This window comes from Macrobrachium nipponense, chromosome 35 (assembly GCF_015104395.2).
Source record: "Macrobrachium nipponense isolate FS-2020 chromosome 35, ASM1510439v2, whole genome shotgun sequence".
Taxonomy (NCBI): domain Eukaryota; kingdom Metazoa; phylum Arthropoda; class Malacostraca; order Decapoda; family Palaemonidae; genus Macrobrachium; species Macrobrachium nipponense.
The window spans coordinates 31474118-31494117 of record NC_061096.1 but is presented as its reverse complement, the minus strand read 5'-3'; the positions used below and the strand labels follow the sequence as shown (position 1 = coordinate 31494117).

At 36.1% G+C, this 20000-nt stretch overlaps 1 protein-coding gene across 3 annotated transcripts in view; it reads right to left on the bottom strand.

Annotated features, from left to right (window-relative positions):
• Positions 1-20000, bottom strand: part of LOC135208550 (homeobox protein OTX2-like) — a 308299-nt gene that overhangs the window by 170554 nt on the left and 117745 nt on the right. The gene's annotated exons all lie outside the window — the stretch shown is intronic.

Genomic DNA, 20000 nt, shown 5'->3' with positions numbered 1-20000 from the left:
AACTAGCTTCTTAACATCATAGGAAGGAACTTGCTCAGAAAAATTATTATTTAAAATTGGCATTTATTTCACGAAGAAATTGAATTTTTAAAGAGGTATTTTATTAACAATTGTTATCCAGTAAATGTTTTTTATAATGTAGTAAATAGAATTTTAAATAATAATTTTTCTGAGCAAGTTCCTTCCTATGATGTTAAGAAGCTAGTTATGTACTGTACCATTCCTTTTACATATAAAAACAAATTAGGTGAGCGAATAAGGAAAATCATTGAAAGTGAAATAGGTTGTTTAAAATTAAACTTGATTCCTGTCAACCCATTAAAAATTGGCACATTTTTTACACACAAAGAAAAACTACACCGTTCATGAGATCCGACGTCATAAATTTAATTGTCCGGGTTGTCCTGGTATTTACGTCGGATCGACCAAACGGTTACTAAAAGTGAGATATTCCAGTCACTTAGGTGTTAGCTACAGAACAGGACAACGAATAACAAATCCAGAATTATCCAATATCCGTAACCACGCCAAAATATGTAAAATTAATATTGATAAAACACATTTCTCATCATTGACAGCACTCCCAACAATTACTTAACGACACTTGAGTCATTATACATCAAACGACTGGTTCCTTCTCTAAATGCAAACGTGGCTGCTGCCACGTTGTATTTAGCATAACTGAGATCTGGGCCGAACTGTGTTTTCAAATCATTCCCTTCTCTACTTTTACTTAGGGTACTTGTCCTCTCATTATTTGTTTTAAATGTTTCTGTAAATTTTAATTAACATATTTCTTAAAGTTTTAGTCTATTGCTTGTTTTAAATGTTCTCTAAGGTTTTTAATTAACTTATTATCTTGATATTTTAGTCTTAATGTATTATTTTACTATTAATTAAATTGTCACAATTTATAATTACAGGCTGAAGATGTACTCTGAAGCAGTATGAAACGTTCCTAATAAAATATTCTTCACAATGTTTGGTGGATTCCTGGACCCTTTATATATATATATATATATATATATATATATATATATATATATATATATATGAATTAGCTAACATGGTAGAGGGGGTTGGATATCGATTCTTAATACGAATAACCGAGTTCGACGGTGATTTGTAAGGTCAGAATCGGTATAAACTTATAGCCTCACTGTTAGCCGAATCGGTAACGTCAATGTCGTCCTGATTTTGTTCCTGTCCGCTGGACGGTGGTTCGATCTCACAAGGGGATGAAATTATTATCAACTAAAAAATTCCCCTTCGGTTTACATATATGAAAATATATAAATTCCGAGGTAGTTAGATATTAAAGGACATTTGTAGCTCGAATAATTTATATGAATCATGGTGATTTGATAATTATTCATATATATATATATATATATATATTGTCACGATCAGTCGTTTTGTTTGAACGATCCTGGTTGGGTAGTTTCCCTGTTTCTCCTGCTTTTCGGTATTTTCGTCTACATGACGAGTTTACTTTTGTCACACTGTGAGTGACTGAGTCAGTCAGGTTCTGGGTGGCAGACAGACAGGTTCTTGGCAATACTCAGCCAAGAAGGCAGTAGCTGAATACCAGTATGTCTACTTGATTTGAGCAGCAGGTATTGGTCACCTGTTGTATTTGGCAGCTGAAGCAGTTGCAGCGTGGTTACTGGACTTTAACAGCAGGTATTGGTGACCTGATGTTGTCTTCGGCAGTTGCAGGATGTAGTCATCTGTGGAGCAGTGTATCCAGTGAGACAGCCAACCGGTTGTCTTTTCGACTTCGCCGCAGTCATGTTTATTTTTGGATATGTTCCTGTCAGCAGTCATGGGCTGTTGTGGTGACTTGACGGCGATTGTCTGGTGAGGTACTACATCTTTGACAGTAGAAACTGTCTTGACGTCTCTGTAGAGATGGTTATTTTTGTGTGGCGCTGCCTGAAGTTCTGGTATTACCTTTGAGGTATTGTTGTTAATGTTATTTATACTGTGTATGTAATTAAATGTCCTATTATTGGTACTGTGTGAATTTAATAATTCTTTATGCTGCTTTGGTGATTTATCACTGTTATTATTATGCTGCCTATTGTTGGAGGTTTACTGATTTAATCAATTTAACATTTTATTGTGCATGATGATTGTTTATTTAGTGTGGAGCAAGTATATGGCTCAGAAATTGTTTTGCTATTTAAATGTATGTTTTGAATTGGATGTTCATTGATTTTTCACTGCTGCTGTTAAGTATTTATTTTTGTTTATGAATGTTTGTTGTTCTGTCTAAGAATACGAATTATCTAATGATTGATTTATTTGACTTTAAATGTTAATTATCATTTAATGTAGTTTCATCGCCTAGAACCTGAACTCATTTGTAAATATGTACATATATGTAATAAATTAGATTTAAGGCATTTCTGATTTTTTTTCACACCCTCTTCTGTGGTATGTCTGTTCCTCCGGCCATTTCAGACCCATATTTTAATTTTCATTGAAAGAACCTGATGAACCAATTATGGTTCATAACAATAACAAATATATATATATATACTATAATATATATATATATATATATATAATATATATATATCACACACTATTATAAAAATCCTAATATCCAATATTCGTGGTCAGATCGGTAGCATTCTCGCCTTCCAGTAAATGGATCCCAGGTTCGACTCCCGGGAGAGGTGGGAAAGATAGGCGCTACATTAAGCACCCGGCGTTTCTCTGATACTTAATCAGTGAATTATACACCTAACGGTTAGACGACAGTGGCGGCTGGAACCAGGGTTTAAAATAGGCGTGGGTCCTGCAACCTCACCTCGAAATACAACCCCTCCTAAGGGCAAAAAGACTTCAGGTGAATAATGCATAACAACTACTCTAGATAAATGATCGATACCGCCATACCATGTCACAGAATAAAATCACAACTAATGCATATTTTTCTTCTCCTCATCTATTTTTCTCGCATATACTACATATATGAGCAAATATAATTAACGTATATCATTTCACCGACTTCATTTATTTTCCTTACTTCCACGTGTGAATGAAAACAACGATGGATACTTCATATTATTCGTGCACCGGTGCGCATGTAGACACGTGCAGGTCAGTGTGAGAGACTGCGTACTTGAGAGTCAGTTGTTTATTTGTCCATACTTGAGAGTCAGTTGTTTATTTGTCCAAAGACAAATTCCGTTTTCGTTTCCCGCTCGTCACAGTGACAAGCGGCGTTCGATTTTCGGAGGCCATACGACAGCAGCTAGTACTACGAACGCACCTCAACCTTGCCACAAAGAGAGAGAGAGAGAGAGAGAGAGAGAGAGAGAGAGAGAGAGAGAGAGAGAGAGGTCAAAGAAATACTTCAAGTAAGAGAGAGATGAAATACTTCAGGTTCATCAAAATGGGAGTTTAGGGGAAAGCAAGAATAGTATAATCACGAAGAAGATAAGTCCTTTAACAAACAATACATACATCATGTGATAACGATTATCAGAGAGAGAGAGAGAGAGAGAGAGAGAGAGAGATATTTTAGTGCGCCAAAAGCAGGATATATGTATTAAAGCGAGAATAGCATAATCTCAAAAGGTTAGAGATCCTTTGGAGTACAATACATAAGGTATATAATATGGGTAAGAATTACGGAGGTATATGTTAAGAAAAATCCTTCACAATTACCAACATCAATAGATTTTATCAAACAAAAACAAAGAAGGTCTCCTACAGAAGAGTTTCAATTTCAATAGGAATAATATTTACAAAACTAAGGCATCATTACAAAAAGAGGAATGATCATTGAACCTATAGCACAAATCATAATAAAATCAATAATTTATTAAAATAATTTTCAATGTAAATTATTCGACAAGCGACAGGGCAAATAATGAACAAAACAATATGAAATAAAAATAATTCGGATTATTCGAGGCAACAGGGAATAATAAGATGGATATAAAAAAAAAAATCATCGAGGGATTGATAATCGAGAGAAATAATCATTAACGAAGCCGATCAGGGGAAATAATCTTAGAAGGGGAAATTGTCAGAGTTAATTATTGTCTTCGTGCCAAAGCAGCGACTAATAATGAACTGTATTAGAAGTCGTTGTCTGATAATAATAATTACTTTTGTAACTGCCTAGATCTTTACTTGAAACTAGTAGCAAAGGTTGGAAGATGAATATAACCTAAGTAGTACAATATCTATAGATATATATATATATATATTATTATATATATATATATATATATATTATATAATATGTATATATATATATATTTATATAAGATAAATGCCACGAAGGAAAAATAAACGAAGGAGTCTGCAAGATCTTTCGACTTTAAAAGTCCTTTACTGAGCAGATACTGACAAAATACGAGAAAAGACAATACAAGAAGGTTCGTATAACTGACAGATAGGGATTTATTTATGGATTTATCATGTTCCTAACTTTCGTGATTCAGTTATACATACATACATATATATATATATATATATGTATTTAAACACACACACATATATATATAAAATCAAGACCTTTAATTCTTACTAAATATACGAAAGAGAAGATCTGAATTATTACACTAACATACCCAAAGAACTTAATAAGCATAATTACTCACAATAACAGTAAAGAAGAAAAAACCGGAGAGCGGGAGGAAGGTAATTAGAACATTCATATTCATCAAGCAAGGAGAGAGAGAGAGAGAGAGAGAGAGAGAGAGAGAGAGAGAGAGAGAGAGAGAGAGAGAGAGAGAGAGCCTTATTCGGGCCACAATATTCAGCCAGGCTTGAAATTGAGACATTTCGGAGGCCGGGAGAAAAATCCCAGCATCGCCACCGCATCCTCGACGAATTGTTTGCCCGGGATTCGGTGTAAATGTCCCAAAACCTGTAATCCGGGTGTACTGTATTGTGGGAAATAAAGGAATTCGTACTACAAACACCGGCAGACCCCGCCATAAAAAACACGCCTCGGGCTCTCCGTTCCGAGCGCCGAGAAGAATGGCATTGAAGGCCGTTGCAGAAGCGCGGGTTCATGCACTGGTTCGGAGGACGTTGCAGACGGCTTCGTTTGCGGGCTAATAAGAGGAAAATGCGAGTGCATTAAACGCGGTTCTCACGTAGGGCGCCGAAGAATAGGGCTCCACTCCGGGCTTGAGCGCGGGGGCTGGGCCGATTGTCATTTGTTTGGGGGTGTGGTGCTTTCATGTCAGATTATGGGGTCTCGGTTGTGCTAAAGAACCGGGGGGGAGGACCTCGGTTGGGGGGTTTGGGGTGGGGGCTGGGTGAGGGGATATTGGAAGAAAAGGGAAATAGAGGAATATGGGGAGGGGAGATAACACTAGAGGGGAGGAGGGGGAGGAGGGTGAGGAACTTAGGGGAGGACCAAGTTAAATAAAAGAGGTTCATATGAATTCTCGTTTTTTTATGCAAATGGCGCGAAGCAATAATAATACCTTGGGATTTATCTGCCTCCATTCCTTTGAAAGACAAATGTTTATGTCCTGCGTCTCTTCACTTAGTTTTATCTTTATTATTGCTATGACTATTCTCATTATTCCAAGTACTCGACAACAGAAAGAACTGACAATATCCACCGTCCTTGTGAAGCACATTTTCATAACTATAGATTAAGCCAAAGATAAATAGTGCTATAACATTACGAATATAAAGCTTTTTGCGAGCACAACGTTAATCAAAGAAATCTCATTCGTTACAAAATACTACGCAAATAAATTAAACGCAAAATTAGATCTGGTTTGCATATTCATAACAGATATATTTAGTCTTTTACAGTAGTTGCTCACTTAAATAAACGTATTCATACAACGAAGTTTTAAATACACACACAGATATATACGTAGATATATGTATATGTATGTATGTATGTAAAAAAAAAAAAAAAAAAAAAAAGCACGCATTCAGAGCTAGCTAGACGTAACAGCACAATGGCACCGGGGGAAGGTGCTTGGGACTTCCTTCCCCTGATCCAAGTTGACAGGACCTATACAGTACTTTTCTGTTTACTTTGGTGGACAGGAGGCCAAATGCTTGATGGACGGACGCGGCATTGCGCCAACAGTCCTTGTGAATGTCAGGGAGGCTTTACAACCCTTAAATGTGGCATTCGGAATAAACCTCTTTTTGTGTTATAAAGACCAATGGCTGGAGGGGTCGGTATAGCGGGGTTGGGTGGGGATGGGGAGGGGGTGACAATGGCCGTTCAGTTATTGTGGGAATTTGGGAATGACTGACTCGGGTTCATTTCAATACTATGTGGACTTATCGGTCATTATGATGTCACTTTGGGCATTTATTGTTCTTCCGAAATTTATGACGAATATCTGGAGATGGAATCGATTTTACAGAAGTGACTATTTACGACTGTAGTAGATTCACATCAACCCTGCATCTGATGTCTAGACTAGTCCCTTACGACGCTTCTGATTGGCTCTTGATAAGTCAATCGCAGGACTGGAAACTCAGTCTCTCGAGATAGTTGATATAGGCAGGATGTATGTTCTACCTCTCCTGAGAGATACGTCTTTCAAAAGTATCCCTCAGAAGAAGTGAAACATACATCCTGCCTATGTGAACTCTCTCGAGAGACTGAGAGTTTCTAGCCCTGTGATTGGCTCATCAACAGCCAATCAGATCCGTCGTAAGGGACTAGCTTACACATCAGATGCACGGTTGATGTGAATCTACCATAACAACTTATGCAAACAGCAACTGTCACGTACATAATGCATCGCTCTGAGTGTGTGAATTTACTTAGGAAGCATCTTTTCTCATAGCAGACTATATTTGTCCCTCGCAGTTTACTAGGCCTCAATGTTACTTCACAGTCGAAATCTTTGAGCAATGTATTATTATATTACGTTACAATTTCAGGACTGCAAAAGGCCAGGTCAATCTCACTGTCTCTGTCTGTCTGCCTGTCTGTTCATATTCCCTCGAGTGTTGGAATAATAATATCTGCAACAAATACCCACTCGTTATTGCCGGTCTGTCTATTTGTCTCTCAGAAACCCTAATGAGAAAAACATTTAAGCACGTCATAAATCCCTCCACTGAAGTACCTGACATTACGAGAACTCATATTTAAAAGCTACGAATCCTAAACACACACACACACACACACACACACACAGACCCGTCTTGCTTCAACTCGTAAAGGGAAAATAATAGACCACAGACATCAAAGCAGCTTTGCGCAACAGCTCCCCAGTAATGCCCCGTCTTTGCTTGAAATATTTAATGAGATTCCAACTCGGCGGAATTCCGTAATAACTCTGGAAATGAAAATTACCTCCTTCGTAATGGGACCGAAAAAGAAGAATAAAAAAAAAAAAAACCTGGTTCGCTCGCGTATCACACAACCTTCCTTCAGTGGAGTATTGTGAGTCTGTATTTATACTTTTGTGGTCATACACTTTCTATTTATATATTAATATACATATATAATAATATAATATATACTAATATATCTATTTTATATTTATACACATATATACACTTGTGTGTATGTCACATATATGCATATAAATACATACACACACACACACACACACATATATATATATATATATATATATCCTACATACGAATACACAGTTAGATAGATAGATATAAATTTAGAAAGACAGACCGACAGATAATGAGCGTGTGAATGTTTATGCATCTGCGCGGACGCTATTCACGCACAATCACAAACACTGAAGAATGCACATTTGGAAGTAGTGATTAAATACTTATGGCTTGTTTTGGTCGTGACAACAAGACATAGTGGTTGCAAAGGTCATGAGTCGAAGCAGGGATGATCCAGAAGTGATAAAAGTTTGAGCATAACTCCCAAAACAACATGCAAATAAATGCCAGGAAGCTTAAGAGTACGAAATGAAATCGGATGATAATAATTTGCAATTTTAACGTTGAAGATTGGAAAGAACTGACTGACCGCATTCTTGACTCGTCACACAGGAGTTAAGAAGGGGAGGAATTGAGTATGAGTACGTACTATAGTAGATTCACATCAGCCGTGCATTTGATGTCTAGGCCCGTCCCTTACGACGCTCCTGATTGGCTGTTGATAGAGCCAATCACAGGGCTGGAAACTCTCAGTCTCTCGAGAGAGTTCATATAGCAGGATGTATGTTTCACCTCTCCTGAGTGATACGTTTGAAAGACGTATCCCTCAGGACGGATAGAACATACATCCTGCCTAAGTGAACTCTCTCGAGAGACTGAGAGTTTCCAGCCCTGCGATTGGCTTTATCAACAGCCAATCAGGAGCGTCGTAAGGAACGGACCTAGACATCATATGCAAGGTTGATGTGAATCTACTATAGGTAGCTTGGTGAAGTTTTAGAATGATGCTTTATAAAAAAAAAAAAAAAAAAAAAAAAAAAAAAAAAAAAAAAAAAAAAAAAAATCAGTGAAGCTACAGTGATAATCTTATTAACGATAATGAGAACAATGAAACCAGTAAGTGGTTATTTCGAAAATAAGATTAGGCGATTAGTCCTCAGGAGTAAAATATTTGCATTTCACTAGGTCTTATATATATAAGATAAGGAAGCACATATAAATATTCAATATGTAAAACACATACACAGAGATCATATATATTTACATATGTATATGATATGTTGGTAATAAGACGAAAGTACTCAGCATCTCCAGCGTTGCAATTTGCTTATGTATGATATATAATATATATACCAGTTATACATAGTATATGTATATATATATATATATATATATATATATATACTATATATTATATATATACTATATATTATATATATATATATATATACATACATATATATCACATACATTTATAATAACAGACACATATGCGTATACATATATATATGCAAACAATCTAGCACCTTATTTCAATGCGTACTTGAAAATACTATATAAAAAATCTATACAGTAAATCTAAAAAGAGAAAACAATAAAAAGAAACACACACACAAATAAATGACTAAATAAATAAATGAACGGATCAAATTCAGGCACAAAGGTAAACTCCTTTCCACAGGTGTAGGAGCGTGTTAAACATACTTTTCAGGTCAGTTACTGAGATCTGGTGATTGGCTTTAGTGATAAATGGCGCTTAACTGTGCGAGGGGGAGAGGGGGAGGGGGGGGGGCCAAGGGGAGGGGGGGGGTGTCTCTGGACGTATATATATCTCTCTCAATGGTCCAAAGACTGATTCCGGAGGATTTAGAAAATGTAAATGGATTCCAGGTGCAGGAAAGCCTTTTGTAAAACCATAGCGTACGGCGGCGCAGGGGTTAGGATGCTCTTTTAACTTGATCTTGTTTGGAAATTAAACCAGATCATGCGAGGGGAATGAATCTCTCTCTCTCTCTCTCCTCTCTCTCTCTCTCTCTCTCTCTCTCTCTCTCCAAAGGATGCGACAATGAGCAGATTATTCTATGCAGTTATTAATATTCCTGTTTTTTTTTCTTTTTTTTTATGAGAGGAATAATGAATGGGATGGGGAGCGAATGGCTTTAGCCAGTCCGGTTCTGAAGGCGGCATATAAATGTGAAGGAAACCACGAAGGAAGAGCCTGGCTTGCCTCTGGAAAAGTGTATTTGTGTATAAACACACACACACATATATATGCATATAGATATATATATATATATATTATATATATATATATATATATATCTATATATAATTTACCCAAATACTTTTTATCCCTCTAGGAGTCTTTTGGGGATGAAGTTAACCACAGCTGCACCCACCATAGTCGACTAACGACCAGGTTTTTAATCTACTTCTAATATTCACAAAGACGCGCACGCACACAGATATATATATATATATATATAATATGTATATATATACTATATATATATATATATATATATATATATATATATATCACGACCGTGTGTGTGTGTGTGATAACGTAAATAAGAATAATATCATTAATAACTGTTGCTCTTATCATTATCCTAAGAGCATCATCAATATTATAATAGAATAAAGTCCAATTGGACTGTTGACATTTTTGCAACCATCACACTACCATTACTGCTATCAAAGCAGTAATATCGATAAATATAAAAATGCAAGAACAACAACACCAACTTTAATAATAATAATAAATTATTATTATTATTATTATTATTATTATTATTATTATATTATTATTATTATTTTATTGAGACTAAAAGAAAATCTATCGCATTTAGGAATCAAAGCTTGGAGCGTTTGCGGCGAGCTCTTCATCAAATGTCACCCGGAAAGCATCGCCCCCCCTTCCCCCGCACCCCAGATCCCCTCCCCAAGTGTGTATCATAAGCAGAGACTGCCTGAACATCACTTATCCTCCGTCTTAACGAGCAGGAGCCCATTACAGCAAGCGCCTTATCTGAAGGAAGATAATGGAGCGGAGGATTCGCAGCCATCAAAGGAAATCAATTTCCTTCCCCTTACAATACAGAGCATCAATCAGCCTTCAAAAGGTTTGTAGCACTGATCATATATTGCACCGCAAGGATTAAGTTTCGTTTACTTACGGGTAGACATATACGTACAAATGAAACACATGCACACACACATACACACACACGGATATATATATATATACACGTGATATATATATATATATATATATATATATATATGTGTGTGTGTGTGTGTGTGTGTGTATATACATATATGTCTACTATATGTCATATACACAAAGAAGTTTCAATGTTTACGCAAAGGCTCGAGCAGCCATGAAATTGAAAATTATTATTATTATTATTATTATTATTATTATTATTATTATTATTATTATTATTATTATTATTATTATTATTATTATTATTATTATTATTCAGTCTGTGCAAATATCAATATGGAACACGTATAAAACTCCCAGCTTACGTAGCTGATAAAATACCAACATATTAAAAACATCACAAACAATTAAGATGAAAACAGATAAACTTCGAATAAAGTATTGATCAACCAAAAGGCAAATACACTGAAAAAAAAAGCAACACTTTAAGCCAGAAAAGCCTAATACCGCAGTGAATGGCATTTAAAAGCAGCATTTCTTGTGGGACGATAATTTCAACAAAGGGCAATTAAGGCAACATTTTCTAACCTTTTCCATCGATGGAGGCCTACGGTATGCAAAGAAGTCTATGAAAAGAAGCCTTTGATTCCTAGCATAACAACAGAGTCAGGGCAGACACCATTTTGCTCTCTGGGTGCCATCTCTCCAGTGACACCCAGAGAGTTGGAGATTTGATTTTTGATTAGTAAGGATATTGATCTGACCTTCAGATACATAGAGAGCCTGGGTCACTGACCTGATCTTCTCTGATAGTATTTAGGGATAAGGTTTGCAAGAAGAAAAATTATGACAAAAAATCAACAAATGACTTAAGGATATATTCTGAAGGAAGAAAATTTATATAAAAAAATCTAGTCTTTACGGATAAATTATGAAAGACGAAAATTATTACAAAGAAATCTCAAAAAGCTGTGAGGATTATTCTGAAAGAAAATTTACAACAAAAAAATCTGCAAAAGTAGGACAAAAATCTACAAAAACCTTTAAGAATTAAATTCTGAAAGAAGAAAAATTACTGCAAAACAGTCTACCGAAACTTTAAGGATCAATTCTGAGCGAAGAAAAATCATGACAAAGAATCTACAAAAGCTTTAGGGATAAATTCTGAAAGAAGGACAATTTCCACAAAGAAATCAATGAAAGCATTAAGGATAAATTCCGGAAGGAAAATTACTACAAAGAAATCTACAAAAGTTTTAAGGATCAATTCTGAAAGGAAGAAAATTATCAACGAAAGTATTAAGGATAAATTCCGGAAGGGAAGGAAAATTACGATAAAGAATCTGCAAAAGCTTTAGGGATGAATTCTGAAAGAAGAAAAATGATGAAAAAAAAAAGAACTCCCAGAAGCTATACAATCGAGTTCCACATCAAGCCTGTAGTTTCTTAGACGATCATAACTATAAACATAAATGAATAATCCTGTAGCATTCCTAAATTTAAAAAAATGAACAAAGCTAACAGATTATGATACAAAAAACTTACGAACTAATTAAAGAACGACTAACATCCAAACGGTTTTTCCCTTTTAGCTAGAACGTTATGATGTAGAATAAACATATAAAAGTTGCCGTTAAAAAAAAAAAAAGTCGAGAAAACATAGAAATACAGAGTAAAACATAAAAAGCGAATCCGTACAAAGTCCGGAATATTCATGTGAGGAGACGAGCGACTGACGACTACGAACAAAGGAAGAGGAGAACTTGAGGTAAATAAACAAAAGGCGGTGAAGGAGGCAAAAAAAAAAAGCTAATAATAATAATAAATAATAATAATTAATAATAATAATAATAGAGTAATCCATAACAAATGGGAAAAAAGAAAGAGGACGAAACAATAAAAATGGAGGGCATGAAAAAGGCCCCCTCCCCAAGAAGTAGTGAAAGGCGGGGGAAGGGGGCCGAGGGGTAGGGGGAGGAAGAAAGAGCGCGAGGGGTAGAGAGAGTGGGGAGGTACAGAGCCAGACGGCAGCGGACTCCAGTAGTAGCAAATCCTCATCGATTGGCTGCTGGATTTACACTCCACCGGGGCTTCTTCTTCTCTTTCTTCTTCTTCTTCTCCTTCTTATTCCTCTTTTTATCACTTGCTCTTCCTGTCTCCCTGCTCTTCCCAGAGCTTTTCTTCTTTCTGCTTCGTCTTCTTTTTCTTCTTCTTTTTACCCCTCTTTTTATTATCACTTGCTCTTCCTTCCCCACTGTTCTTCCCAGAGCTTTTCTTCTTTCTGCTTCTTCTTCTTCTTCTTCTTCTTCTTCTTCTTCTTTCTTCTTACTCCTCTTTTTATTATCACTTGCTCTTACTTCAACCCTGTTCTTTCTAAAGCTTTTCTTCTTTCTCCTTCTTACTCCTCTTTTTATCATCACTTGTTCTTCCTGTCTCCCTGTTCTTTCCAGAGCTTTTCTTCTTTCTGCTTCCTTGTCTTCTTCTTCTTCTCCTCCTTATTACTCCTCTTTTTATTATCACTTGCTCTTCCTTCATCCCTCTTCTTTCCAGAGCTTTTCTTCTTCTTCTTCTTCTTCTTCTTCCTTTCAACACACGCGTTTCCTTCCTCCACGTCCTTGCTAATTCTACTTTTATCTATTGCTCCTCCTTCCCTATTCTTTTTTTCATCTCATCTTTTAAATAATTTTCTCTCCCTTCATCCCAGATCGTTCTTTTGTCAATCATCATCATTATCAACGTCTACTTTTGCTCTTCCTTTCCTGCCTATTCTTCCCCGTAATCGTCTACTCTGCCTAGTATCTCCATTCTTTTTTCATATCTTGGGCTTCAAGTCCCTTGTCTATCCATATTTTTACTTTGTCTCTAAATTATTCCTATTTCCACAGTTCTCCCAAGTGCTAAAAAATCTGTCTTTTATATCCTCATCTACATTCTTTATCCGTCCTCCCCTCTTCCACTTTTTCTACTTAATAGAATAATATTTCCCCTTTTTTCCCAAAGTTGGTTTTCTGTCTGTTAATTCACCTCTAAAAAGAAAATCCCTCTCTTCACATCAGAGAATATTATATTCACGTACGGTAAAGCTATATCTCGTCAGCTGGCTACTTCCTGTAGGAATTAAAAAAAAAAAAAATAATAAACAGACATTTTTTTCCCGAGCAACGGAGATTAACATTTATACTACAATGAATTATTTTTTTAAATTCTTTCAAGGGGGAATTCATTTATTATTTTCTGAATTATGAAATGCAGATTTCCCGCTCTTTAGAAAGAAAGTGACGGGGGGGGGGGGGTGGGGGGTGGGGGGGGGGGGGGGTGGGGGGGGGGGGGGGCAAAATATCTCAAGAAAATCAGGGGGGCCTCGAGAGGCTCGGTGGACTGATGGGTATGCTCTTCATTTCCATGTCTTGCTGCTTTTCTCTCTCTGACCTTCCTTCTTGTCTCCCCCTTCATGAGGTAGACAGATGAAAAGGGAGATGAGGTTTTTCCTATGAGGTGATTGACGGCTGAGGCTTTTGATTCAATTTTGTTAATGAGAATAGCGGTAGGAGCAACACACAGACACAAACACGTACACAACTTTATATAGATTACAGGTTACTCTTCTTCCGCGGAGCACCATAGACCACGCGCACATACACACACACACCCCATATATATATATATTATATATATATATATATATATTATATAATATATATATATATATAAATATTATATATATATATATATTATTTATATATTATATAATTTATATATTTATTTAATATAATATAATTTATTTATATATATAATATATATATATATTATATATATATATTATATTATATATTATATATGGGTGTGTTTTTGTTGGGGCACACACACACACACACACCCATATATGTATATATATATATATATATATATATATATATATATATATATATATAATATAATATGGGGGTGTGTGTGTGTGTGTGTGTCAGACTGTCTGTCAAACCGTGCACCTGCATCACTTATCTGGACAAATTCCACTGAAGAGAACGGGACATAACTCGAGTAAGAAGAAAAAAGCATTCTCCTAAAGGTATGAAGGTTGTCTGACAGGGAAAACAAAGGAGGGAAGTGAATCCTAAAGCTTTGTGGTTCAGAAAAATGAACAAGAGCAAATGAGGGAAGTCGCAGCCTGACGTACTATGTAATGTCTAAGTAGACGAGGAACTCTCTCCTTAGCTTTAATGAAACACTGACCGATATAGTACCTGCAGAAACGAAAAACCGACGTCAACTTCTAGGTAAAAGAACGAGGATTTGGAACATTAGCAAGACTATCAAGGTGGAAAGCATTAAATGTACCAGAAATTTGAAAGCAACACTAAAAAAAAAAAAAAATAAAAGAGAGAGAGAGAGAGAGAGAGAGAGAGAGAGAGAGAGAGAGAGAGAGAGAGACCATATGGACAACAAAACATTTAAAAAGAAATTGAGTTTATGACATTTAAATAAAAAGTGCCCAATGTTATGAAGCAGATTTAGTCTTCAAGATGAAGTTTGAAATTAACTGAACACCTTAACTAATAACAGAGACGGGTTAAATTACAATTTTATGGAGCAGAATTAATAAAGACCGACTTGAAAACGAAGCATACAAACAGAATGCACTAGGTCTACAAGGCGCTGAACTTTCTCTAATAATACAGGGTGTCCGTAAAGTCCCAGTACCATTCTGACCAATAAATACTTTAAATGGTACTGGGACTTTATGGACACCCTATAGGACCCTCATCTAAAAGTACACAAAATCTAAAATCAGTGTCATTAAAAGAATAAAGAGCTCTTAAAAACTGAGAATGAATTAGTGGAGACGGCTTGGATGCATAGTACGTAATATAAAGCGCTAAGTCATTTGCAAAATCATGCATATGTGAAGAGAGAAAGAGGTGGGGGGAGCTTGATGGAGAAAAAGTGGCCAGGGGAACAGAACCCTGAAGGTGGAAGGTGCACAGGCAGTGCCGTTGGCACAAACAGGTGTAAAGTGACGGAAAAAATGGCTTTAAATCAACATACAGAAAGTGGGCAAAGCCATGACGAGGAAGTCTGGGTGACAGAACCTTATGTCAAATACAGTGAAGGAAGAGACTCAAAACGTCAAATAAAGAATCAGAGCGACCAATAAGATGTGAAAGAATGTCAAGGTCTCCGGTAAATCGTACCTTATGGAAGCCATAAGAGATTTAAATCATAGCAAGTTTGGTAAAGTGAGAATATACTAGTATGTAAGTATCTTAACAATAACAGAAATTTCAGCAAAATAATAGTTGGTAACATAATGCAAAACTTTAAGGCCACGTTACTGTCATAAGTACCACCCGGTATCATTTCAAACACTATCATTCATAAATAAACAGATAATTTCGCCAAAGCTATCCAATCAGGACAATAAGTAACAAAGCAATATCCTAACGCAATGGGTAAAAAGGAAAATATGAACGAGAATATAGTAAAACTGATAAAAACTGATATACAATCATTAAAAATAACAGCGGCTGTGGGACATATCAGAGTCTTCTTATCGGATTTAACATTTACGACATCTTGTGAAAGAAATTCCAACCTTTCACTCTCGCTCCTACAGTGTCTTTCAAAACTCTGGCGTGGTACGTGTCAAGGAATGCTGAGGAAGAAGTTTTATGTGTAGTTCGACCATTTTTACACGGGTGGTTGTCTTTTTATAGATAGATATATTTATATATATATCTTTATAAGGCAAAACTGAATTCACTCTCGTGGTACGTGTCAAGGAATGCTGAGGAAGAGGTTTAATGTGTAGTTCGACCATTTTTACACTGGTGGTTGTCTTTTTATAGATACTTTTTTATAGGGCAAAATTGAATTATAGCTTATTGACTGTTTGGACAAATAACCCCCTGGAACCAATCAATCAATCAGCTAATCACTCGTTTCCATAACGTAAGAACCTCCAACAGAGGTAAATTTCAAGGAAACATTGCAGTGAATTACGGACCGTCTCCACAGCTGAACGGCCAAAAAGACGCTGAATCGACCTCGCGTTATTTTTAGGGATGTCACTGACAGGGTATGATTCGACTTAAAACCTCCTGGCCAGCGCACATACAAACACATCTTCCTGGAATTTTAAAATCGTCACCTCCTCCTCCTCCTTCTCTAGCCAAGACCCTGAGACCATCTTGACCAATACAACTCCTCCACCCCCGTCCAAACCAATCCCCATCGCCACCCCGCCGAAGGAGCAGGGCCAAGGACTTTCCCCCCGTGTCCCCTCCTCACCGCGTGCTGGACATCCCACATAGGATTATCGCATTCCAATGATGCCTTCGCTCACTCCGAACCACCACTGTCACACCTAGGGAACATCTCCCTAGGGCCTTCCACGGCTGAGGTGCCACCGAATATTTCCAAACGATGTGGTCACATTAATCTTTGGACTTGTGTTGATATTCTCTCATCACGAGAGGAAATTCCACTTTAAATACCTTGAAGTTTTACTTGGTATTTTTTTTTTATAATCATTGTAATAGTCAGACTCTATACATTTAGGTCGGGGATGGCTGGTAACGTGATAGCATATAGTAAAATACCAGTAGGTACGAAAAATACCAGTAGGTACATACTTCTTGGCTGTGAAAACTTCAATGTTGCTTAGGAAATGGTTTGAAGAATATACTGGTACTGTACATGAAGGCACAGAGTAAATATATAAATAGTTTGAAATGTTTTAATTTTTTAAAATCTCCATTTCAAGGAGATTTCATTTCATTTTGAAATCGCCATTTCATAATGATCCATATATAAAAATATTGCATGCGCAATGCAACAGGATAAAATGAAAAGGTAAAAATGAAGACAGAATGACAGATCAGCAGTTACAGATTCAGCGAGTGGCTGGTAAAGAAAACGAGCTTCATAATCTGGCAAAGAAAACGTGCTTCTGTCTCTGGTGGTCGTGCGTGCTACTCCTTTTACTGAACGTTAGTATCCTTGTTAAGATATCACAGCATAATTGTATCCGGTACCTGAAATATATTGTTCCCTTTATTATAACACTGAAGAAAAGTCTTCATGGTAATGTTAAGGATCCTGATGCTCGTATATAAACAAAGAGTTGAGATGCTACGTTTGAAGAACAATACTCGCGTACCTTCATCTTAATTTTATTTATTTACGTCTTAGAAGTTATTTAGCCGTATAAATTTTTGCAGTTAAATTTTGCTATAGTTTTTATTCTCATTTCAACTATAATCCGCTTCTCATGACTTTGCGTCTGCTTTCGTCTAGTCAACGCATTAATAGGCGTTATGTATGTCCGTCCGTCTGTCATTCAACCACGGCCAAACGGCTGGTCCGATGGGCATGAAACTTGGCAGGGTTATAGTGGTGGGGACACCTAAGATGGTTTATGATGGGGTTTCATCTTACCCCCCACCCCCTAATTTGCTAGTAATAATAACAACAACAATAATAATAAGCTCTTAAGAAGTGTAGGACACTTCCCGCTAAAACAGCTCATATTCTTCAAACAGGTCGTGTGGGATGATTCACTGAACGAAGGAAACGGCTCTGCTGGATCTCTAACTAAGGACCTCCATTAGCTCCTTAGGCACAGTGGGTCTTATTGTGACCCTCTGCCCCTCACAATAGCTTCCTTTGATCTGTTGATCTGTTGAAGGTGTCTGCAACTATCTTGCATATTTCAGTATCTTTTTTTTTTTTTTTTTTTTTTTTTTTTTACAAAGGCAATATATTCCCTTGCTGCACCAAATCTATCCAATCATTTATTGATTATTTGAAGCAACACAGATGCTTAAACGAGAAAAAAACTAGCCCTCACACGTATATTAAAGTTACATTGCATTTATTCAATCAAGCAAATCAGAAATACTAAAGTACATTCAGATCAACCGTGCATTTGATGTCTAGGCCCGTCCCTTACGACGCTCCTAATTGGCTGTTGATAAGCCATTCACATAGGCAGGATGTATGTTCAACCTCTCCTGAGAAATACGTCTTTCAAACGTATCCCTATGTGAACTCTCGAGAGAGACCGAGAGTTTCCAGCCCTGTGATTGGCTTATCAACAGCCAATTAGGAGCGTCGTAAGGGATTGGCCTAGACATCAAATGCACGGTTGATATGAATCTACTATAGTACAAATGCCCTGTAAATTTCATGATGGTCATGAGATTTTAGATGACATTAACATCTATGATTTTGTAATCTCAAGGATTGATGGACTTAGATTCCGAGTACAATGGTACAAACACATTGTACCTTATTTTTTCCTGTCATTTTTCTAAAAAGAGACGATGAACGAAATACATTTTTTAATTGGTCTCAGGCTTCAAGCAGAAATATTTTTGTATTTTTGTTTTGGTAATTTTTAATTAACGGAGTAATTTTATCCCAGTATAATCACCGATAAACCTAAATAAAGTGCCAGGACGTCTTCAGAATTTAAATAATTATATATGTATATATAAATAAACTATATGTATATATATATAAATATATATATATCATTTATATATATATATATATATATATATATATATATATATATATATATATATATATATCTCCCTACTCATTTTTTTTTTCGAATTACCTGAATATAACATTAATAAAATTCTCTGTTTTTTTTCTTCACTTCGTATGTCTTCTCTTCGACAAATCATCTTACCTTTTCTTGTTCTCACATTTGATCGAAATTTTTTTTTTTTTTTTTTAATAATTCTGCTACAGCCCCTTTCTCTTTTCCCCTTTCTCATTTCCTAATCCCTGCTCTAAAGAAAAGAGATTTATGTCTCTCTCTCTCTCTCTCTCTCTCTCTCTCTCTCTCCCTCTCTCTCTCTCCCCCCCTCTCTCTCTGTATATATATATATATATATATATATATATATATATATATATATATATATATATATATATATATACATACATATATATATATATATATATATATATATATATATATATATATATATATATAATATAATATAATACAGAGAGAGAGAGAGAGAGAGAGATGAGGAGAGGAGAGAGGGGGGGGCCCTCTGATAGAAAACGAATCCCGATACGGAAAAAAAAAAAAAAAAAAAAAAAAAACGCAACAAAATTATGGCAGAAAACGTCGTCGTGAGGACAAGGGCATTTCTGCGGGTTCCGTCAAGCCGGAAGTAGGAAGTGTGACCTGTCAAGTCCTGTCAATTCATATCCATCGCTTAACGTCCGAAGGATCTCTTTCCCTTCTCCCCCTCATCCTCACTCCCACAAGTACGAAAATATTTTTATCCGTAGAGGGATCCCTCCTCATAGTTTATATCTCTCCCCAATCTCTGTTTTTTTTTTTCGAATTACTGATTATAACATTAATACAATTAATCTCTGTTTTTTCCTCGCTTCGTATTTCTTCTCTTCGACAAATCATTTTATCTTT